This window comes from Anopheles arabiensis, chromosome 3 (assembly GCF_016920715.1).
Source record: "Anopheles arabiensis isolate DONGOLA chromosome 3, AaraD3, whole genome shotgun sequence".
Classification (NCBI taxonomy): Eukaryota; Metazoa; Arthropoda; class Insecta; order Diptera; family Culicidae; genus Anopheles; species Anopheles arabiensis.
In genome coordinates, this window is record NC_053518.1 from 41,771,084 (window position 1) to 41,790,035 (window position 18,952).

Consider the following 18,952-nt stretch of genomic DNA (forward strand, 5'->3'; position numbering starts at 1 on the left):
CTTTGCATGGTAAATGTTTTAACACTTCACCTGTCGTTTGCGGACACATGATACCGATGTGCTCAGTGTTTCTCGATTGAGTTACGCCGTTTGGTTCCGGCTGATCAGTCTTTCCCTCGGCGCTACCAAATGGTGTGTGACCAAACGTCCCTGGAATATCCACTATCGCAGTTCCGCAAAAAAAAACATCACCTTGCCCGGGATCTTGGGGTAAACGGGGAAAACAAGTACACCGTTTCCCATCGAATCGTCGAATAATGTATGAGCAACTCGTCGGATTGGTCGACTCGAGTGCAAAAGTCATCGGTGCTCGGCCCGAGGAGGGATTGCTGTGAACTGCGCACAGTGAGGGTCCAAGCACTGGGGCAAACGTTGGTCACTTTTCACCGGAGGTGTTGAATTTGCAAAAGGGCACCGAACCGAACCGATGCCCACGGTATCGGTCCGTTTGGTTCGATGGCCAGGAGCAATCGCAAAAAGTAAAAACCGATCGACAGCTGGACCAACAAACTGGACAGCTATGTTGCTGCTGCTCGGACATGTAGTGTAGGGTCTCTGAAGTGGGCATAAAATGGATACATTGCTGAATGAAATGAACTTCCGGTAGTCGTCCTGCAGGAATTTCGAACACGAAATCGAATTGGTGGTTTTAGTAACGGCCAGCACAACATCGTTCCAATATTCGTACAGAGCAGCTACTTTTTAAGAGCAAATGTTTTCACTTTCTAGATGAAAACTGTTGTACAATTTTAAGGTGTATTCTGTTGAAGAACTCCATTTTAGTATATTATTAGCTTAGAAGCGTCACTGCCAACATAATGGTTTGACTTTATTAAAAAAGGTAAATAAAGCGTTTACACGTTTATCAACCACTGTATCAACTAACAACTAACCAACGAAACAAACCACCACAATGCATCACCACAGCTCCATTTGCACTGATTTTGATCATTTGGATCGTTGGCCATGAACGGGTTGACCGAAACCAAATCAAACTCCCATGCCAACCAGCGCATTCGGAGAAGAATGTGTTTTCCCCTATTCATGACCCAATGCTCGACAGTTGAGCGAATTCGATTTTCGGTATCATGGCTTTGCTGTCATTCGGTGCCTGATGCTTCGTTCATTCACTGCAAAGGATACAGACCATCAGATGGAAAGATTGAAAGAGAAAGACTATGAAGCTTGTAACTTTGTATGGAGCAAAGGTACACAAAACTACACCGTTCGTTTGGATCAAGCAGCTACGTGTACCGTCGTCAGATCGATGGATGAGATTTCATCAAATGTAACTGCTAATAACTGATCGTTAAGATAGTGTTGTGTTTGCGTTTTATGCGTCAACCAAATGGAATTGTTCATGAAATTTCTAGAATATAATTTAACGTGTATTTAAGTGAACATGGATGTAATGTAGCTATGTTAACTATAATTATATAGACGGCAATAAAATCGTTTATAAAATGATTTAAAACATTTAAAATCTATCTACAAACACATACAGTAGAAAGGTTCATAGAAGGAAGAGAAAAAAACGACCCCAAATTGTAACCTCGCTTTAAACCAGCAGACGAAAATGTCCCTCGTGCATATTCAAAGTTTATTTAGCCCGAGCGTGAATATTCAAATGTAAGAGTAAGTACGAAATTGCACCAAATCCAAATCCAAATGCTGTCTGGTAAACGGTTCCTTCACACACATAAGTGCCCCTTTGGGCATTCTTTACCACGTTCAACTCACGGAAACGGGTGGCAAAATGTAGACAAACACAAGCGATTGTTTTTGAATCAGTGACATTTGGAACGTTTACTCGAGAGACCAGGATAATTTAGTGTTATTTGCACACGGGAATGGCACCTTATTCGATTCGTGAAAATGAAACGGAGAGAAAAACGTTTAAATAACATCAAAACGTTCGACTAAGTTTGTTTAATAGGAAGTCTTTAGTCAATATTAAAATATTATAGTTATATAAAATCCTTTATTTTTGTAAAGTTATTTGCATAAATTATCTTTTCTCAAGTGCTCTAGAATAATCTTAATTAATCTTAGCAACTGCAAGTCGTTTGTACTTAATTAGACTTACCCTACATATTCATAATAACCATAAATCATATCAGCACACAGAAGTAGTATCGATATGGTCACTCTACCAAACCCGATCCACTGACACTTTAACGCTCATGCTTAACGTCAGCAGAATGCTTCATCAACAAATCATCTAGCCGCCTTCCGTCGTACTGGACTGTATAGCCCGTCCCCATGAAAGCGCAGGGCATCAATTTAGTCTTACATAATTATGATGTATTGTGAACACAGTCATGCTCTTGCTTCTGTTCAAACAGCGTGTGGCGGAATTATTCATCCAGAAGCATGAAATTTAATCAGTACCATCGTGTAATGCTTTGGGTAAACTTTGGGTAATAGATGGACGTATTTCACGTTATAAGATATCGCCGAAAACTTCATCACCTTCGGAGGAATTTAATGTATACAAAAACTAAACTCGGAGATATTGACAAGTTGTACTATAACAATATTAGCTACAACGTTTTGGATATGTATGCACGCTACAACAGCGTAGTAGCATTGAAGTGCAATTTCAACTACGCGTAGCATTGTTGTGTTTACTACAGAAATGAATGATTGCAAAATGATGATTGAATTAAAAAAAAAACTTGAATTCACTAATTTCGTCGAAAATGACCGAAATTCGATTCGTTATATATGGGTCGTTATACATGTGTAGTAAAATTTCGACTACACCTAGGACATTTCATTCGATTATATATAAGGATAATTTGGTGCATAGGTATAAATGGTATCAGTAAAAGATAATCAGCCACTTTCCCAAACTCGATCGAAGAGGAACGATAATTGCATTTGCTTAGATACAACGCTTGCTTTAATTTATTTCATGAGTATCATGGTCAGTTGTGCATACAATATGACAAAATGGACAAAAAACATGCAAGGAAACTACCATTTTATGTCATTTTGACAATCGCTACGATCGTTCCCTATTTCGATCGAGTTTGGGAAAGTGGTTGAATACTAGAATAATAAGGAAGAGTTGCTAAGGCAACAGAAAAAACTCAGTTGGAAACTGAGGAAACACTTGATTACACTCAAGCATGACGGCAAAACTAAAGCTCAGAAAACACCAAAAGATTATGAATGGTCTTCCATTTGAAACAAGGTTTAGTAATATTGGTAATCTGGACAAAGTTGTTTTTGAATTTTGTAAAACTTTAAGTAAAATACCTTTTTTCGATTTTTTTTTGTATAATTCATCTGGAAGGTCCTTATACACGAAGGGTCGTTATGCACGCTAAAATACGGTAGATGCTCTAAGTGTCACTTTGATTGCGTTATAATCAATTTAAACTAATTGTCATTAACCACCAAATGTGTTCAATCAATTGATGGTGTAAAAAACGCGTGTGAAGTGACAATTAAAAACAATTGATAAAAACAAAAAAAAAACTCTCAAAGTCAAACCCATACCATTACGGTCACAAACTTCATTGGTACCTAGCAAATCAGTTTGCTGCTCTTAAATCACTCAACGACTTGCTGTGAATGTGATAATATTCAAGTATCGATCGTTCACGTGAACAATAAAAAATGTTTATATTTCAAAAAATGTTACTCGACGCGAGTGTTGTTCGTGGCGTGGACACTCAAGCCATTAAAAAATGAGTAAAAACCCATCTTCCTGCGATTACGGCTACCAACCATTTCATGTTGATAAACATGTAACTTTTAATTATATTCAAACTGTCGGTAATGGTATACTGCTAGCAAAAAATGTTGAAAATAGAACCTGACGTATGAGGCTCCGGTAAATACTGTTTATTATTTTCTGAAATTACGTTTTGAGTGATTAATTTCAAGCCTCCATAGGTGCACTATTGCATTCAGGATGCTTGTAGTGCGATCTGCATTTTACTGAAAATTATGAAATATTCCTTACTGTTACAAATAATATGAATTACAAATGCACATTCATGATACACAATAAGATAACTTTCAAAATGTCGTGTCGATTCTAGAGAGCTTTTTCCATTAAAACCTGTATGGACGTCATTATTTTGTACAACAAAGTTGATACCTGAATTCAAAACTCTAATCACCGTAAGCAGGAATACTATATGGCGCACTGTGCAATGAACAGATACAACTTTTTCCCATAACAATTTTAAATGCAGATCGTATTCATATCATAGAGCTGGAAACCAGTGGACCAACTTTCAGCTCACATATTCATATTTCATGACTGTATCCACATCAAATGACTGTATCGACGTCAATTTTCCCTCAACTACAGGGTTTCGTCAAAATAATTAGTGTTACTCCAGTATTATTTACTAGCAATAAGGTTTTTTTTACTTAAGTGCACCACATATTTTATCAGATCAGATACGACCCAGAAAGTATATACAACTTCTTCTAATTCATAAACCGATAGGTCTTTCAAGGTTTAACAAGTCATTTTGCAATGTGCGCTACATATTTTGTTGCTCACGAAATTTACGTTGATTCGTAGTACGTCCTTGGACTGGTCTAATTTTAATTTTAGCCCGTCCAAGTTTAATTTAACCAGCTGTTAACCAGGTGCAGGTTTGCCATGTTTTCTACATTATTTTACACATATCGAAAACAAGAAGACTTAAACTTTAAAATGATGAGTCGTTTCATACACAACTCATTTTATTCACTAAGTAGTTAGCATTTGAAAATGCACTCCAACACAAGTATATTTTTAAAAGTTAAAGTAACTCTTTAATTTTGGAAAATAAAAACTTTCTTCAAAATTACTATGCTACTTTCGTTGAATCCTTCCACCAACGGTATTTGGCTGATTCAGACCGTAGAGCGCTACGCCTAGGTCATGTAATACGCAGATAACCACCCAAAATAGTCTTTGGACCTTAAATAACTGATATCAAATGATTTTTATTTGCCAATATTGGTATGCTATGTGGTCATTTTGCTATGAAATGCGGACTGTCCGACTTTCAGTAGACAGTGACATAAATTTCATACCTTTTATCACATTTATGCATAGTGTTCCGAGATTTCAAAAGATATCAATCGATCGATATTTTGCAGAGACATAGCTGAAAAGTGTCCTCAACGATGGGTGAAAAAAGTTTTCCGACAAGTGCTCTAGGAAACTGTCCTGGGTGCTGCAAAGTGAGATAAGAGATAAAAATATAATATGTCCGACTTTAGGTGACCGCCACTTTATATACATCATTGGACATCTAATTTGATAAATTGTCCGTAAAGAGGTTCTACAACATAGGTTTTTACAGTGGAATTAAAACTTCCATATAAACAGCCGTAATTTGCATCGTAATAGACATGTTGAATTTCCCGATCAGGCATTGTTTAATATATTAAGTTAAAACTAATTAATTTAATACATTAAATAACGAATTCCATTGTCAATTGATGCTGAGATTAACATCCATGAAAATGATGATTTAATTAGGAATCTAGATGAGAAATTAAACGTTACATGCATTTAATAGCCAAATTATTTGCCCCTTGAGGATCGGAATGAATATTAAATATTATATTAAAAAGATATCATAATTGCAGACCTGCTACGGTCTTATAAGTAATAAGGGATGGACTTATAACAACAATTTTAAACCCACTTACACCAACATTAAGACGTATTTATCTTGATTTTTAAGTAATTGTGTAAGTTTCCTAATGTAGTAACATGTTTCATGAAAAATCCATCGACGATAACATCCCAAACTTGACTTTGGTTATTATGTTGCCTTTTTTGCAACCAAACGGAAACCCACAAATGCCGTAAACCTGAAACGCAAACATTTATTTGCATATGTATTTGGCAAGGAAAAACTTTTCCCCACATGTGAGAGCCCTGGAGGAGAAGTTGCTGGTGTTGGAGGAGAAAATTGCAAACATGAAAACAAAAATGTTTTTCATGCTTTGCTACGTTGACGTCTGGAAGATAACAAGCAGCTTAGGAACATACATTTCAAATGTGTCTCTCTTGTTTGGTTTGCCTGTGTTTGTTTTACACTCACAAAAATAAAACTTTTTTTAATACAAAACCAATAACAGACAGTAAGAATTTAAGTTTTTCGCATGGTGTTTTTGTATTCAAATGATTTTTCCAACAATTTAATACTTTCCATTTATAAGCTGATTAAATTCATTTTTTATGCTTTCCCTACCCGCCCCTCCTTCATCAATAATAACTGTACTCCAATGTCACGCAAAAATTAAAAAATAATTGTCCACCTTTCCCAATCATCATTATTATGCACCATAAAATACCTTAAGACCTATGAAATACCAACCAGTGGCCACACAATCGTACTTATTATACCTTTCGTTGCATAATTCAATGATGATGCATTCCTACCGTTTGTCCATTGCTATCGCCGTCCGCTTAATCCACTCCATATGGTACGCCAGAGATAGTAGCACCGTCGGGAATGAAGTTTATTATAAAACTGTTCTTCCCATCGCCTATTGCCCCAACGGGCACGAACTTGTCAAACTGCCAACGGAATTATGCTCGTGCTGCCATCACAACACCGGTACAGAAGAGTGGGTGAATTCTGTGTTACAGCGGCGGAAAGGTATGTGTCGAAGCATTCTGCATACGTTCTCGCCATCTTTCCCAGACATTTGCCTGGCCCCGGTTCCGGAATCCGACCCCCAACACATGGAAGTCCCACTGTAGAACATTCTGTAAACTTGACTTGCCCTACTTTACCACTTTGCCGCTCGGAACACGGCCAGGAAGCCATTTAATAAATTGCACAAATTATGAACGGAAGCCTAATCGATGGCAGTCGAGCGGCATCCATCGATCGCGGTGCACTACCACGTGGCACCGTGCACTAGGCGGCAAACGGGGTGAATTAATTGTGGCACTGGCAATTCAATCAACTGCCTGAAGTATGTTGGTTATTCCGATGGTTCTGAGGGTGGTGCTGTCCATGCAGCTGGCCCGGACAGCAGGCGGTTCATTTTCTGTTGCAGTGGGCCATATTTCTGAAAGTTCACCGAAGCTTCGATCGCAGTTTGACTTCAATGTTTCGTCAACGATGATGGTGGTAGTGGTTTGGCATGCCAATTAGTGTAATGGCATCGTTGCGTTACATACCATCGTCCCGAAACATTTTCCCTGCTCAAAAGTCGTTGGCGATTTTGAGGTGAATTTGATTGGCACTGATCGGTTGCAGTTGATTGCAGCGCAGGAAAAGCCAGTTTTAGCAAAGCCCTTACTATTGTTTCGTGAAAGGGTCACTGGCAAAGGCAAAGCAATATCACTTTTAAAAGAACCATCAAGATTACATTAAAAAGTAAATAATTTTCATTAATGTAATCAAAGCGAGTTGCATCTCTTTCCAGGTTGTTTACAGACTGACTTTATTCTATGAATATTTATTACATGCATAATTCACGCATACTTATAACAAAACCTAACACACTATAAATGCAAAACTACCTAACACTTTTTCTAATAAGCTATACAATTGCAAATATGTTATTTACAGTGTGCCTACTTTCGTATTTAATGCTTTATCGACTATCAAAACATTTTGTATTTTACTGTTATTACAGAGCAATGTTTCAAATTAATGGGAATGTGTTATATTACAAAACAATCAAACAGTTTGCTACATATTGTAACTCTTCACAGCAAAAAGTAATGCCCTTATTTTGGGCTTCACGCCAAAGAAGGTTTAACTTCAAAGATGCTTCGCCCATAGCATATCTCACATTTTCGTTCTTCCAGCTACGCCAAGAGAAAGTGAATGCCATCTGTGAAATGCAATATATGATTGCAGCATTTACCACAGTTTGTTCTTTTTTAAGTAATAATGATGGTACAATTTATTGATATCTATTATGCATGCCCAATTGGGATAGCTAATACAGTTTGCTGTCAGCTGTTTCCATTAAGAGTTGAACGAACGAACGAAAAGATAGAAGTGCAAGACTGAAAGGCGTGGAACAGGGTAACGAGCTGTCACAATTATGCTCATAAACTGTTATGCTTATGACGATAGCAAAGTGCGTTAAACTCACCCAGCCAGCCTGTTTACAAAGTGAACGCAAAACCGATGCATTGAGGGAACAATGAAACATAAACGATTCAATTTTATTCTATAAGAGATCGCTCGGTTGGTATGGTGTTGAGTAAATCCGATTTCTTTATTAATCACTATATTAATCACACCCAAACTTAAATATTAGTTTAAAAAAAACAGAAACCTAATACAATTTACTGCATTTGAAAATTGTGGTAGAACAATTCCAGTTCTTTGCACCAAAAAAAAAATCTTTTCCTCAAGTTCATCATTAAATAAGAGATCTTTCCAGACAACAGTGTAAAGTGACGAAACACTCGATGTGAATACTCCGTTCTTGTTTCCCAAATATTATGTCCTCCCACAACTGCATCCATCAATGGCACGGCATGGAAACGGTCGATCGTGTTTTCCCCGCGAAGCGATATGAATTATGTATACGGAAATTATTCAAGTGGTTTTGTAGCGTAGCGCTGCGGCCAACGTGCCCCAGGCCCGAGGCAGAGCTTCGCTGGATGTGAACTGCAATCAGCATTACGGCCGTTCGCCGATCCGTCCAAGCGACGACAACACTCACAACACGGGGTTTACGCTTACGTCCGGCGTACTTTTGTCACACCCAGCTCCCCCATTGCAGCCACGGCGCTCCGAGGTGTTAGCAGATGAAAGCAATGAATTTAGGCGGCACTGTTGCACTTCAGCGTTCGGTCGAAAATGGTTTAACGATGGGAGAGGGCTGAAGCTGTGCAAAGAGAGAACATAAATTTAAACCATTAGTTGAGGGAAGAGGCTCGACCGACGGATGTCGGTGGGAATGGTAAAGACAATTTTGTCTGTCCCCGTATAGAGCAAGAAAACATTATCGTTAACAGGCGATAACATGAGCGCGTAGAAACCAGTAATCTTTATCGATGGCGCACGTTGACTGACGAGTGTCGTCGGGGGTTTCATCTTTTCGTCGTGTTCATCATAATCACAGCACGATATCGATTATCCATACCCTTGGGAGTGTTCGTTTTTTTATTCGTTGCCATCTCGATTGTAAACACTATTTAAATATTTTTATTTTTATTTCTTTACAGCATTCAATCAAAAACATTCCGGTGAGTACGAGCAAAATATTATTCATACCGTAGCAAAATATATATAAATGGGATGGAAATTTTAAACTGCTTAGCATTTGTTAGTTCTAAGCGGCATTTTAAAAGCGTTATCTCAATGTTACATGTTTTGTGATACATTATAACAACAGAAGACATAACATACTGCAATCGTAATGTGATTTTTATATCCCTGAAATCAGAAAAATGATTCACATAAGTAACATTTTTAATTTCGAGACAAAAATTTCTTGGTTAATAACTGAACCATTGACTTTTTCCCCAAATTAACGGATTGTCACTGCTCTTTTGGTTATTGGCTCATAGTAAAGTATTATTAGACTTAGTGAACTGTAAACATTGCGGCTATATTTTACAATCAAAAATGATTTAAATATTACATGAATCCAACCTTTTAACACAATTTTTAGTGAAAGAAAGTAATGTAAATGCCATGAAGAAATAAATATTGCAAATATTGTAATTGTTTGCGAAATATGTGTATTGTTCAAACCAATCGGTGAAGCTTAATCTATTTTGTATTTTGATGTGAATTCTCCCGAATTTACCTAAACATCTTTTCCTATCCGCTGAAGTGGTTTATTCCGGGATTGATCAAAAATCTTAGACTAATACTCAACATGCGAGCATATATGCTAAGGGAACAGACATCTTTGCGGCCACCATGAACTATGCGTACCTTTCCGAAATTCCATTTCGTAGCTCTGTAGCTGGGCCATCAAATGATTAGTTTAAAGCAACAGTATGATGCACACACTATTATACACAAACACACAAAGTTTGATTAGCAAACGCCTGATTTCAGCAGCACCAGCTGAAAATGAATTTAAAACGCCGCTACCATATAAGCAAAGTTAAATTGATTCATTAAACTTTGAAACAACTCAGTTTTTAGGAAACAACTCAGTAATGAGATGAAATAAGTTTCTGGTGTGTAATGCTAAAACATCAATTTTTACAGTCATTAAAATTTTAGGAACGGAGCCAATGTTCATCAACTGCTTTAAGCAAGGACAGTTCAATGATCAGTATTTTTTTGTCTTCCAAAGAACACGTTATGTAACATCTCATCGCTGATGAAAACATAAACCTTTCTAGCAACTCTACTGATATACTCGGAATGAAACTCAAACCTAAACTCAATCACAACAGTGGTCGATGGAAATTGAATGACATTCCAACCGCAAGCATCTCGAGAGACTGCAAATACTTCCCTATTATCTCCACACAAAACGTTTGTCTTTGATGACAAGCTAGATTGTACACAAAGCTTTGATTCGTCTAGGCATGGGGCAATGATGCGCCTATCCTCATTGAGATCATCCACACTGAAATCCTTTGTTTTGGTGTCCATACAATTGATTTTCGAACGAAAAAGTTCTACCGTTTGTTTGTTTTCGAAGCGAGTACAGTTTGATGAGCAGAATGAAGTTGCGCATAACTTATATCCAGTTCTAGTTTAGCAAAACATGTACCTTCAGATGAGTCGTTTCCGAGTAAACCAAGTGTCGGTTAGTTTCCCTGCTGGGTATTTGTGTTTGTTTGACAAGTTCCGATTTGGACCATTTGAAAATCAAACTTCGAATGGCAACATATTTCCAACTGCTTGCGGGGAATGCATTTATTGATATGAAAAATTAAACACTTTGCCTAATGAATTAAACAGTATTTCGGTCTAGATTCAGCTTTTCTATCGATATGTCCATTTCAACACAGCTGCCAAACACATTTGCATTGAACAAGTATGCATCAAGTGTGTTTGGCTCGACCTGTAAAAATCTTTTAAACAAACTTCCTCTGTACATTCATTTTCATCGATCGGCAACAACATTGTGCCCCTCGTAGTCATCGTTCCGTAACATTAAGCAGATCTTACAGCCTGCGAGCAATGTGTGTCAGAAAAGTGCATCAAGGATCGTAGGCTCTGGGTTTTCCTCGGTACGTGAAAACAACAACAACAACAACAACAACAACAACAACAACAACAAAAACGTTCACACTTTACAAAGGCTGCCGGTAAGAAACACTTTGCTGTTAAGCATGCTGCCACTTCACATGAACAATCCACTCCCTTCCACTGCTACCCAGAATATAGACAAACTGGATGCTGTGTGCTTGTTTTATAACGGCTTTATTAACACCCGCTGCTAGCTTTTTGGCAGTAGTTTCGTTGCCCGAAACGTTTCCCACACACAATAGTTTTCCCATGCTTATTTTTCGACACAGCGCACTAGGCACACGCTGTAAGGCTTACAATCGTGCAGGCAGTTTAACGTTTGTGCACTTGTGTACCTCCTTTTTGTGTACCGGGATTGGGCGGCTGCAATTGGGATGAGATTGTATGATTACTTCCGGAGCTAAAACTGCTAAGCCTGCCTACAAATTGGAGCATTCAGAGCAGAGGAGAGAGGACCCATTGACTTTTAAGATACATAGTGCCGCAGTGCAATGAAAAGAATGAAGCATTCGTGTAACAAATATCCTGTGTGTGTGCTTAGAAAATTGTTTATAGAGATGGTGTTGAAGTCATAGTTTAATTAATATTAAATATCAATGGCTTCTCTTCACTGGTTTTTTATTTGAAAAGTCACTACATTTATTAATTTAATTCATAATGTTGCATACCTAATGCAAAGTAATGTATGAGTATGCAAGTGTACATTATGGTTTTTAATTATTGTTTTTTTTTGCTGTTGATATGTGCTTTGGACACTACTTTTCGTTTCATCTTCTTATTTGGACAACAAATTGAACTTGAAGAAAAGCAATTGACTTAAGCAATACGGCCGTTTTGGACCGTTCCTCCTGAATAACAAAAAGCAATTGCTTAATATTGTTTTGTTATTTATGTATTTATTTTATTTATTTATTTACTTATTTATATTTAATCATGCATTTATTTTGTTTATTTCTATATTTTGTTTATATATGTATTAATCAATTAATTATTTCATTTATTTGTTTATTTGTTGTCATAGAATAACTTCATCCTAAAGAGGATATTTTTGAAAGTGGGCAGGTAGTTAGTAGGAAGAAGTTGAGATTTGATTAAAACTATTTATTCCAGTTCATACCAAAGATGCTATAAACGGTATTTCAATAGGAACACAAATTTTAAACTATAGTATTTTGATAACACTGAACATCTTTAAAATTAAAATCTGTTAACGAAAAACGAAAAACAAGAAATATAATCTCAAACGAGATTAATGAAACTGATAGCGTAAACAAAATAAAATTGTATTAACCTAAATTATAATTTAATGCATGTAACAAACAAGCATAACCTAAATATTAAAATTTAGATACAAATTTAAAGGTTCCCTGTACAATGGTTTTAATGCTATTAATATATTCGAAAAAGAAAACAATAATATACAGAAAGGGCAACCAGTTCGAAACGTGCTGATAATGAACAGGGACGCCTAATAAATGCGATTTGCGTGCATTAATGCTGCCCCACGTACGCATCGCAAGAGTGCCTGGAATGTTTTGGAAAAAGCAATACTCTTCCTGTGCCGGAGAGAAAGAGGCCGACAAAAAATAACATGCAATTTCCAGTCTAAAAAGTCACAAGAAAGAAAAGGTAAAGAAATGGGGCAGGAAGCAAGATGCTGCCACGGCAATGCACTGGATGGTGCACACTGTATTCACAGCACAGTCATCGAACACGTGCACACACTACGGTGTAGTTGGAGATGGAGGTTCATTCCGGTAATATTTTCTCCATTCTGCTGCGTCTCCTTTCTCTTTTGCATATAAGAAGGAAGTGCAAACGGAGTGAGATAGGTGCGATACGATTATTCGATAGACTGTGGTGAGTTATTTGCATTTTTGTCCTCTTGACCGGTCAGGTTTTGCATCGATGCACACACGATCGTTTGGGGGCCGTTGTTGACTCTGGCCATGGCACTATCATCACTGGCTTGTCGTATGCACTTGAACAGTACCACCAGTGTCAGAGCCACCCTAACGTAGATGTGCGTAGAGGGAAAGTGCATCGGCAAGCACAAATGTTCTGCTGGCCATACAGTTTATAAATTTATTCTTCTGCTGACGTGCGGTATGTAGCTGTTGCTATGAATGTATCCATGCAGGAAAGGAATGAAGAACAAACAGAGCTGACGGCGTGCACTTTCACAGCATTGCTCAGAGTCAAAACATTTCCTTTCATCTTGACCCTACCATTATTTGACCGATTTTTATTACAATCAACCATTTGTTTTAATTAAAAGAGATATTTTAACCTTCCCATCGAGCATGCTTTAGCGTAAAAGCTCGACCACTCATAAACTATTTCCATAAGCTGGTAGCTTACCCAACTTCTCAGTACTCTTAGAAACAGCTCACTCGAAGAAACGGTCCACCAGATGGCAACAAATAGCAACTGAAACAATGATACCGCCTGCAATTCATGCAACCAATAAACATTCAACTTGGTGCAACATGCATTCAGAAGCTAGGAAACCGGAAGAAACTTTTGTTTGACAAGCTGCTTCCTCCTAGCAGTCAGCATTCGATGAAGAGTTTATTTCAAAACACAGAAACATTTGCCTGCTGTGTGCGCGCTTGCTGTGAAACCTTCAACCGACCTGAAGTGCTAGAAGCAAAACAACCCCAGCGCAGCTGCATCAGATCAGAGTACACGAGCCACACAATAGCAACCGTACCGCACAAAGGAGGATACACAAGTTTTCCTGTCCCGCACAGGCACTGCCAAACTGTTGTCCCAAGAAACATCCTTCCGGAGTGCAATCCACGTGGGCATCGTGGTATCGAAGAAAAGTGGAACAGCAAAGTAAGTCAAAGTTGCTGCTCGCACGAACGAACAGGAAGCACCGACCGACTACCAGCAGGATGGGTGAAAAAGTCAAGGAAACGCCTCATAACCCCACCAAACAGCAGGCTCTTTCGGCTGGGCAATGTGTTGAGGATATGATTATGAATGTTGTATGATGACTGATCACGAATAAAAGCTGTTACATGCATAATTGTCACTTAACAATGGGGCACACAATGGAACTAGGGAAGATAAGCCGCGTGTAGGGGCGGCTCCCTTGAGGTGGGGTTTCCTTGAGAGATCCCGCAAGAAAAGCTCTCCCACAAGAAAGTGCCAGTTCGTTGGCGCACATTGCAAAACGAGCGTCTGGAGAAATACCGTGCACAATTTATGGCTTATGATGTACCGCTGGGTGGTAAAAAGTCGTTACGCAGCTTCATATATCCACAACGGGTGAGGGCCACTTTTAGCCACCCGCGTTTGGCAGCCAACGCCAGCCGAATCATCACAAAACAGCAGCAATCAAGGGCCGCACTGTATGCTGTACCGAGGAACGGGGCACTCGGTTTCGTTTACACAAGGTGTGCGCCGCCATGCTCCGAAGGTAATCAAGCTTCCATAAATAAGCTATAGACTTATTCGTCGAAACGGTTCCCCGGCCGCTCTTTGGAATGCGGAGATCACGGTCCCCTCACAAGAGCTGGTATGGACTTTTCACCCACCAGCAGCACGACGACAACGACGACGGCCGGAAACGACCGGGAAACAAACAAACAGCAAAGAGTTACTACCATGAAAATATTATGCGAATTTTATTATGACGCATTACGTGTTATTGCTTCATTTCTGATTCCCTGCTCGCGCCGTATTTTTTGACAGGTACACATGGTACACACGCCTGTCGAACCGGTTACACCGCAAGCGGTTCTTTGCCTCTTTTGTTCCTTGAGAGGCTGCTAGCATTGATGGACATCGTGGATGTTACTCAATGGGGAGTTTTCTTTGCCAAGTGGCCAACGGAAGATCTGCTGTAGCCAACTTTGAACAACCGTAACCAAGGGTGAACCAGCGTGGAAGTGCTCGTAAGTACTCGTAAGGCGTGAAATGATGCCCCCTACACACACCCTCATCCTCACACTCTGGGCCATTATCTTTTACGATAGCCCGGGTGTACTGGGTGAGTTATCCAGTGGAAATGGACCTTCGTTACACCGATAAACTCACCGGAGGTTTGAATACGATTCCATTAACCGAAGCTCGTTTGGAAACAGCCTTTGTTCGACGCCTGGTCAAACGCGCGTGTGGTGAAACCAAAAAATACACCTTCAAACGACTTCCCACGCATATGAATTGGTAACAATCCAGATGTGCAGATATTTCAATGTTCCGCTTAATAGTGTCCCGTTACGCGCCATTGAAATCAATATCGATCTTACCGATGACCGACCGTACCTTCGGGGTCGATATCTCACCAAGATCTCAAATCGACCAAGTCAATCGACACCAAGGCCTTCGACTCCGACAGACGACCCACCCAGTACGCCGACCCCCGGAATGCGACAAACAGCGTCTTAAAACGTACTGTTTGCTCCCTAACCCGCCTCGGCCACAAAACATGTACAGGCGTCTTGTCGCCGGTTGATCATAAAATTTCAATTTATACTGCAGACCTCGACCTTTGCTGGTCTTGTACCGATGGCTTGCGTCCATCCAAACAACTTTTTCCACGTGGCAACAGTGAAAAACCGTTTACGACTGGTGAGCTTCCATGCGCTTTCGCTCCCACGCCATCCTCCCATTGCAGGACATGTGTAAAGTGGTCATAATCAACTTGTCCCCGGTAGTCTGATGTACCTCACTCACTTTCCTATCTCACTCGCTCCCTCCATGGTCACTTTTCATCACGGCGGGCGATTTGGAACGAGCCGCAAAACGGCACGACTAAAATGGTTCTTCCCGTTTTATGACATTCAGTCAGTTGACTCGTTCTCGTCTTTAAATCGATCGTCTGAATCGCTTGATTGACGTTTTGTCGGACATAGGGTTGGTGGGGTGAGGTTGCAATCGGATCTGGAAATCGAAATCGAACGCGATATAAAACGGTCTAGTGAATCGCATTTAGCAAGTCGGCAGACCGTTATCCTTCAGTGGATTCCATTCGGAATGGACATTTGATTGAATTTAGGTGCGTATTTTTGTGCGTTTGACTATCAGAATTTAAAAGCTGGTGTGTGAAACATTCAAATAGCTTTGCTAGGTGAGGGAGGTGGTAAATTGAGCAAACAATTTTCCTTTTCATATGGAAATGATTTGATTTGCCACGTGGGCTACGCCGTCTAGAATGCATTTTTAAGTTGCTGAAAACGAACTTCCACCCATGCAGGCATAATTGTAAGATACATTTTGCCGAAAATGGGGAAGTTTGCTTATACCAGGTGTTCATTTCAATTAACACTTCCCAAATAAGAACCATTGAAGCCATGGGTGAGGTGGAGGTGATGCTACTTCGTCTCCACACTTCAATTGACACCCCCATAGGAGGAAAGGCAGCACCGGAAGGCTAATACTTCAACTCAAACCCAACGCCATTCGATGCACCATTGTCTTGTGTATCTTCCGGATTACATCAGCAAGCGCCCGAAGTTTCCCTCGCTCCGATCCGGAAAATCTCGTGTAGAAAGTCTTTTAATTTATCCTCCCCTTCCGTGTTGCCTGCCTGCCTGAGTGCAGCTGACGCGGGGAAAGTTTTTGGGATGCTTTGAGCTGCATCTTTTATGCAAAGTCGGTGGGCAAAAGCAACGAAACTTTTGCTCCAATGCAATCCTCACCCTCGGTAAGGAATGGAGCTCCGAACTTACGGAAACGATATGACCGGAAATGGTACATTGTTCGGGTGTTTCTGAGACCTCATCAAGAAATGTTCTAGCTTCTAGCTGTTGCCCAAATGCAACGGGTACGTTTTGCTCCACAAAAGAACACAAACCTTTAGAGAATAAGATAAAACTCTAGGCAAAGGACACAAGTCCAAGAAAAGGATTAATTAAAAACTTCAACATGACCGCGTTCGAGCTGTCTCCGGCGAAAGGGTGAAGAAGGTGCTACTACTAGCTGTTTCATTTCATTATAGATTGTTCATTCTGCACCTTTCATGTATCGTCCACTACGAAATGCTGGACTTTCTAGGAATATTTAGTTACGTTGTTATAGTCCAAATAACAATGAATGTAGTGTCTACCACAGTACGCTCACTGTGTATTGTGCAATATTGCAAGAATACTAGACATTGTCTATGAGAATAATCGAGCAGAATATTGTGCGAATTGCTCTCAACTCGCTTTCCTAACCGTGTACCGCCATTGCACCGCAGGCATTAACACAGTTACTGTAAAGCTCTAAAATACCACTGTTCTCTTTTTTCAACTCCCTGTACTCCTTTTCTTTTGTCGTATGCTGTTCGTTCCCTCTTTCCCATAACAATAAGAAGGCTAATTATTGGACTTTTTGGTACCCCATTTCCGTGTATCGAGCTTTTCCGAACTAGCTGCTGTAGCATCGATCCCGTTGCGAATGCTTTCGTAGAACGAAACATAAATGATTTCGTTACGTTACTTATCTTGTTAGTACGGTTTTGGGTTCCCCGTGAGCTTCACTTGCCGTGCGTTGCCGGAAGCTGTCGCCGTCCGTAATCAGCAAAACTTTGTCCAGCTGAACAATGCTGCCAAATCCAGCCAGTGAGCGTGAGGGTGTCGGGGAGGGAGGGGTGATTGGTGAGCGATGGCACATTTTTGGCACTGATTTTCTTTCATTCAGCCACTCGAAACACTGCCACTTTCCTTCATTCAGTTCAACACTATCTTTAAGATAGATGCTTTTGGAGCTGATTTAGGGTAGTTACACTCCGGAATGAAGTATTTTGTGTGTACTTCGTAGAAAGCAGAATAGCTTGTGACGAAAGCTTTACTGCATCAAATTTATTATCTTAAGAAATTAGGATTTAAAAAATAAATATTAATCAGTTTATGTGGATTGATTTGCAAAACTGAGAAAAGAATGAATTAAATATTTAATCTTTCTAAAACAGTTGATTGACAAAAAAAACTTATGATGTTTTAAAGTACATTAATAATTTATGCTTATATTTTTTCTGACTTACTGTTACTACTTAAATGGTCTTGCTCAATTTTTTTTTATTTTTCACAAATATGTGTGTCGTATACGTATTCGTGTTCACCAAATCGTTTTACATAACGATTAGCTTGCATAAGTACTCTTCAAACCATTTTCCTAAAATATTGCTAATTCTATACATTTTTTTTAAATTGAGCTAAAAATAGTAATAATTGTCAATTTTTGTATTTTTGTAATAAATTTAACAACAGACGTGTTTCTACACATAGTACGTACATTCATTAAACTTAGTGTAAAACATGTAACAGTTGTTACGATATTTTCTGTTTAATAGCTCTTTAAATGATTTCATAACTCTTCAAAGTTATCTCCTAATTAATGTTACACTTTTACCTGCTACCAATCCCAATCATTCCATCATCCCATGCTGCCAAAGATGATAAAGATATGGACACTACAGCAAGGTGTCTATCAGCTGTCACCACAAACCGAATGTTGAAAACTCTCCCAAGAAAGATGCTTAACGAAAAACCTGTCGCAGCAAAACGTTAACCAATACAAACGTGATGAAATCATTTCCGTTTCCTTTCGAGATTGATTATCAGTGGTAGAATGGAGCAAGATACAAATCATCGCACGAATAAAACTGAACCCATAATGTATGGGTCCCACAAGTCAAAGACCTCTTCTGTCGTGCGTGCGTAAGATGTCTCGGCAAGCATCGTCCGTACCGTTTGCGGAGGGCAGCAGGGCCGGTTTAGATCATTCGGCACACTCGCCTATTGCCAGCCTACAAATTACCGTTTCCGGCCGATGGGTCGACCGTTTAT

At 39.3% G+C, this 18,952-nt stretch overlaps 1 protein-coding gene across 2 annotated transcripts in view; it reads left to right on the forward strand.

Annotated features, from left to right (window-relative positions):
* Positions 1 to 18,952, forward strand: part of LOC120901959 (insulin-like growth factor-binding protein complex acid labile subunit) — a 171,198-nt gene that overhangs the window by 56,917 nt on the left and 95,329 nt on the right. For both annotated transcript variants that reach the window (XM_040310352.1, XM_040310353.1), the window contains exon 3: positions 9,176 to 9,196. The gene's annotated coding sequence lies outside the window, so the exon portion shown is untranslated. The remainder of the gene's footprint in view (positions 1 to 9,175; positions 9,197 to 18,952) is intronic.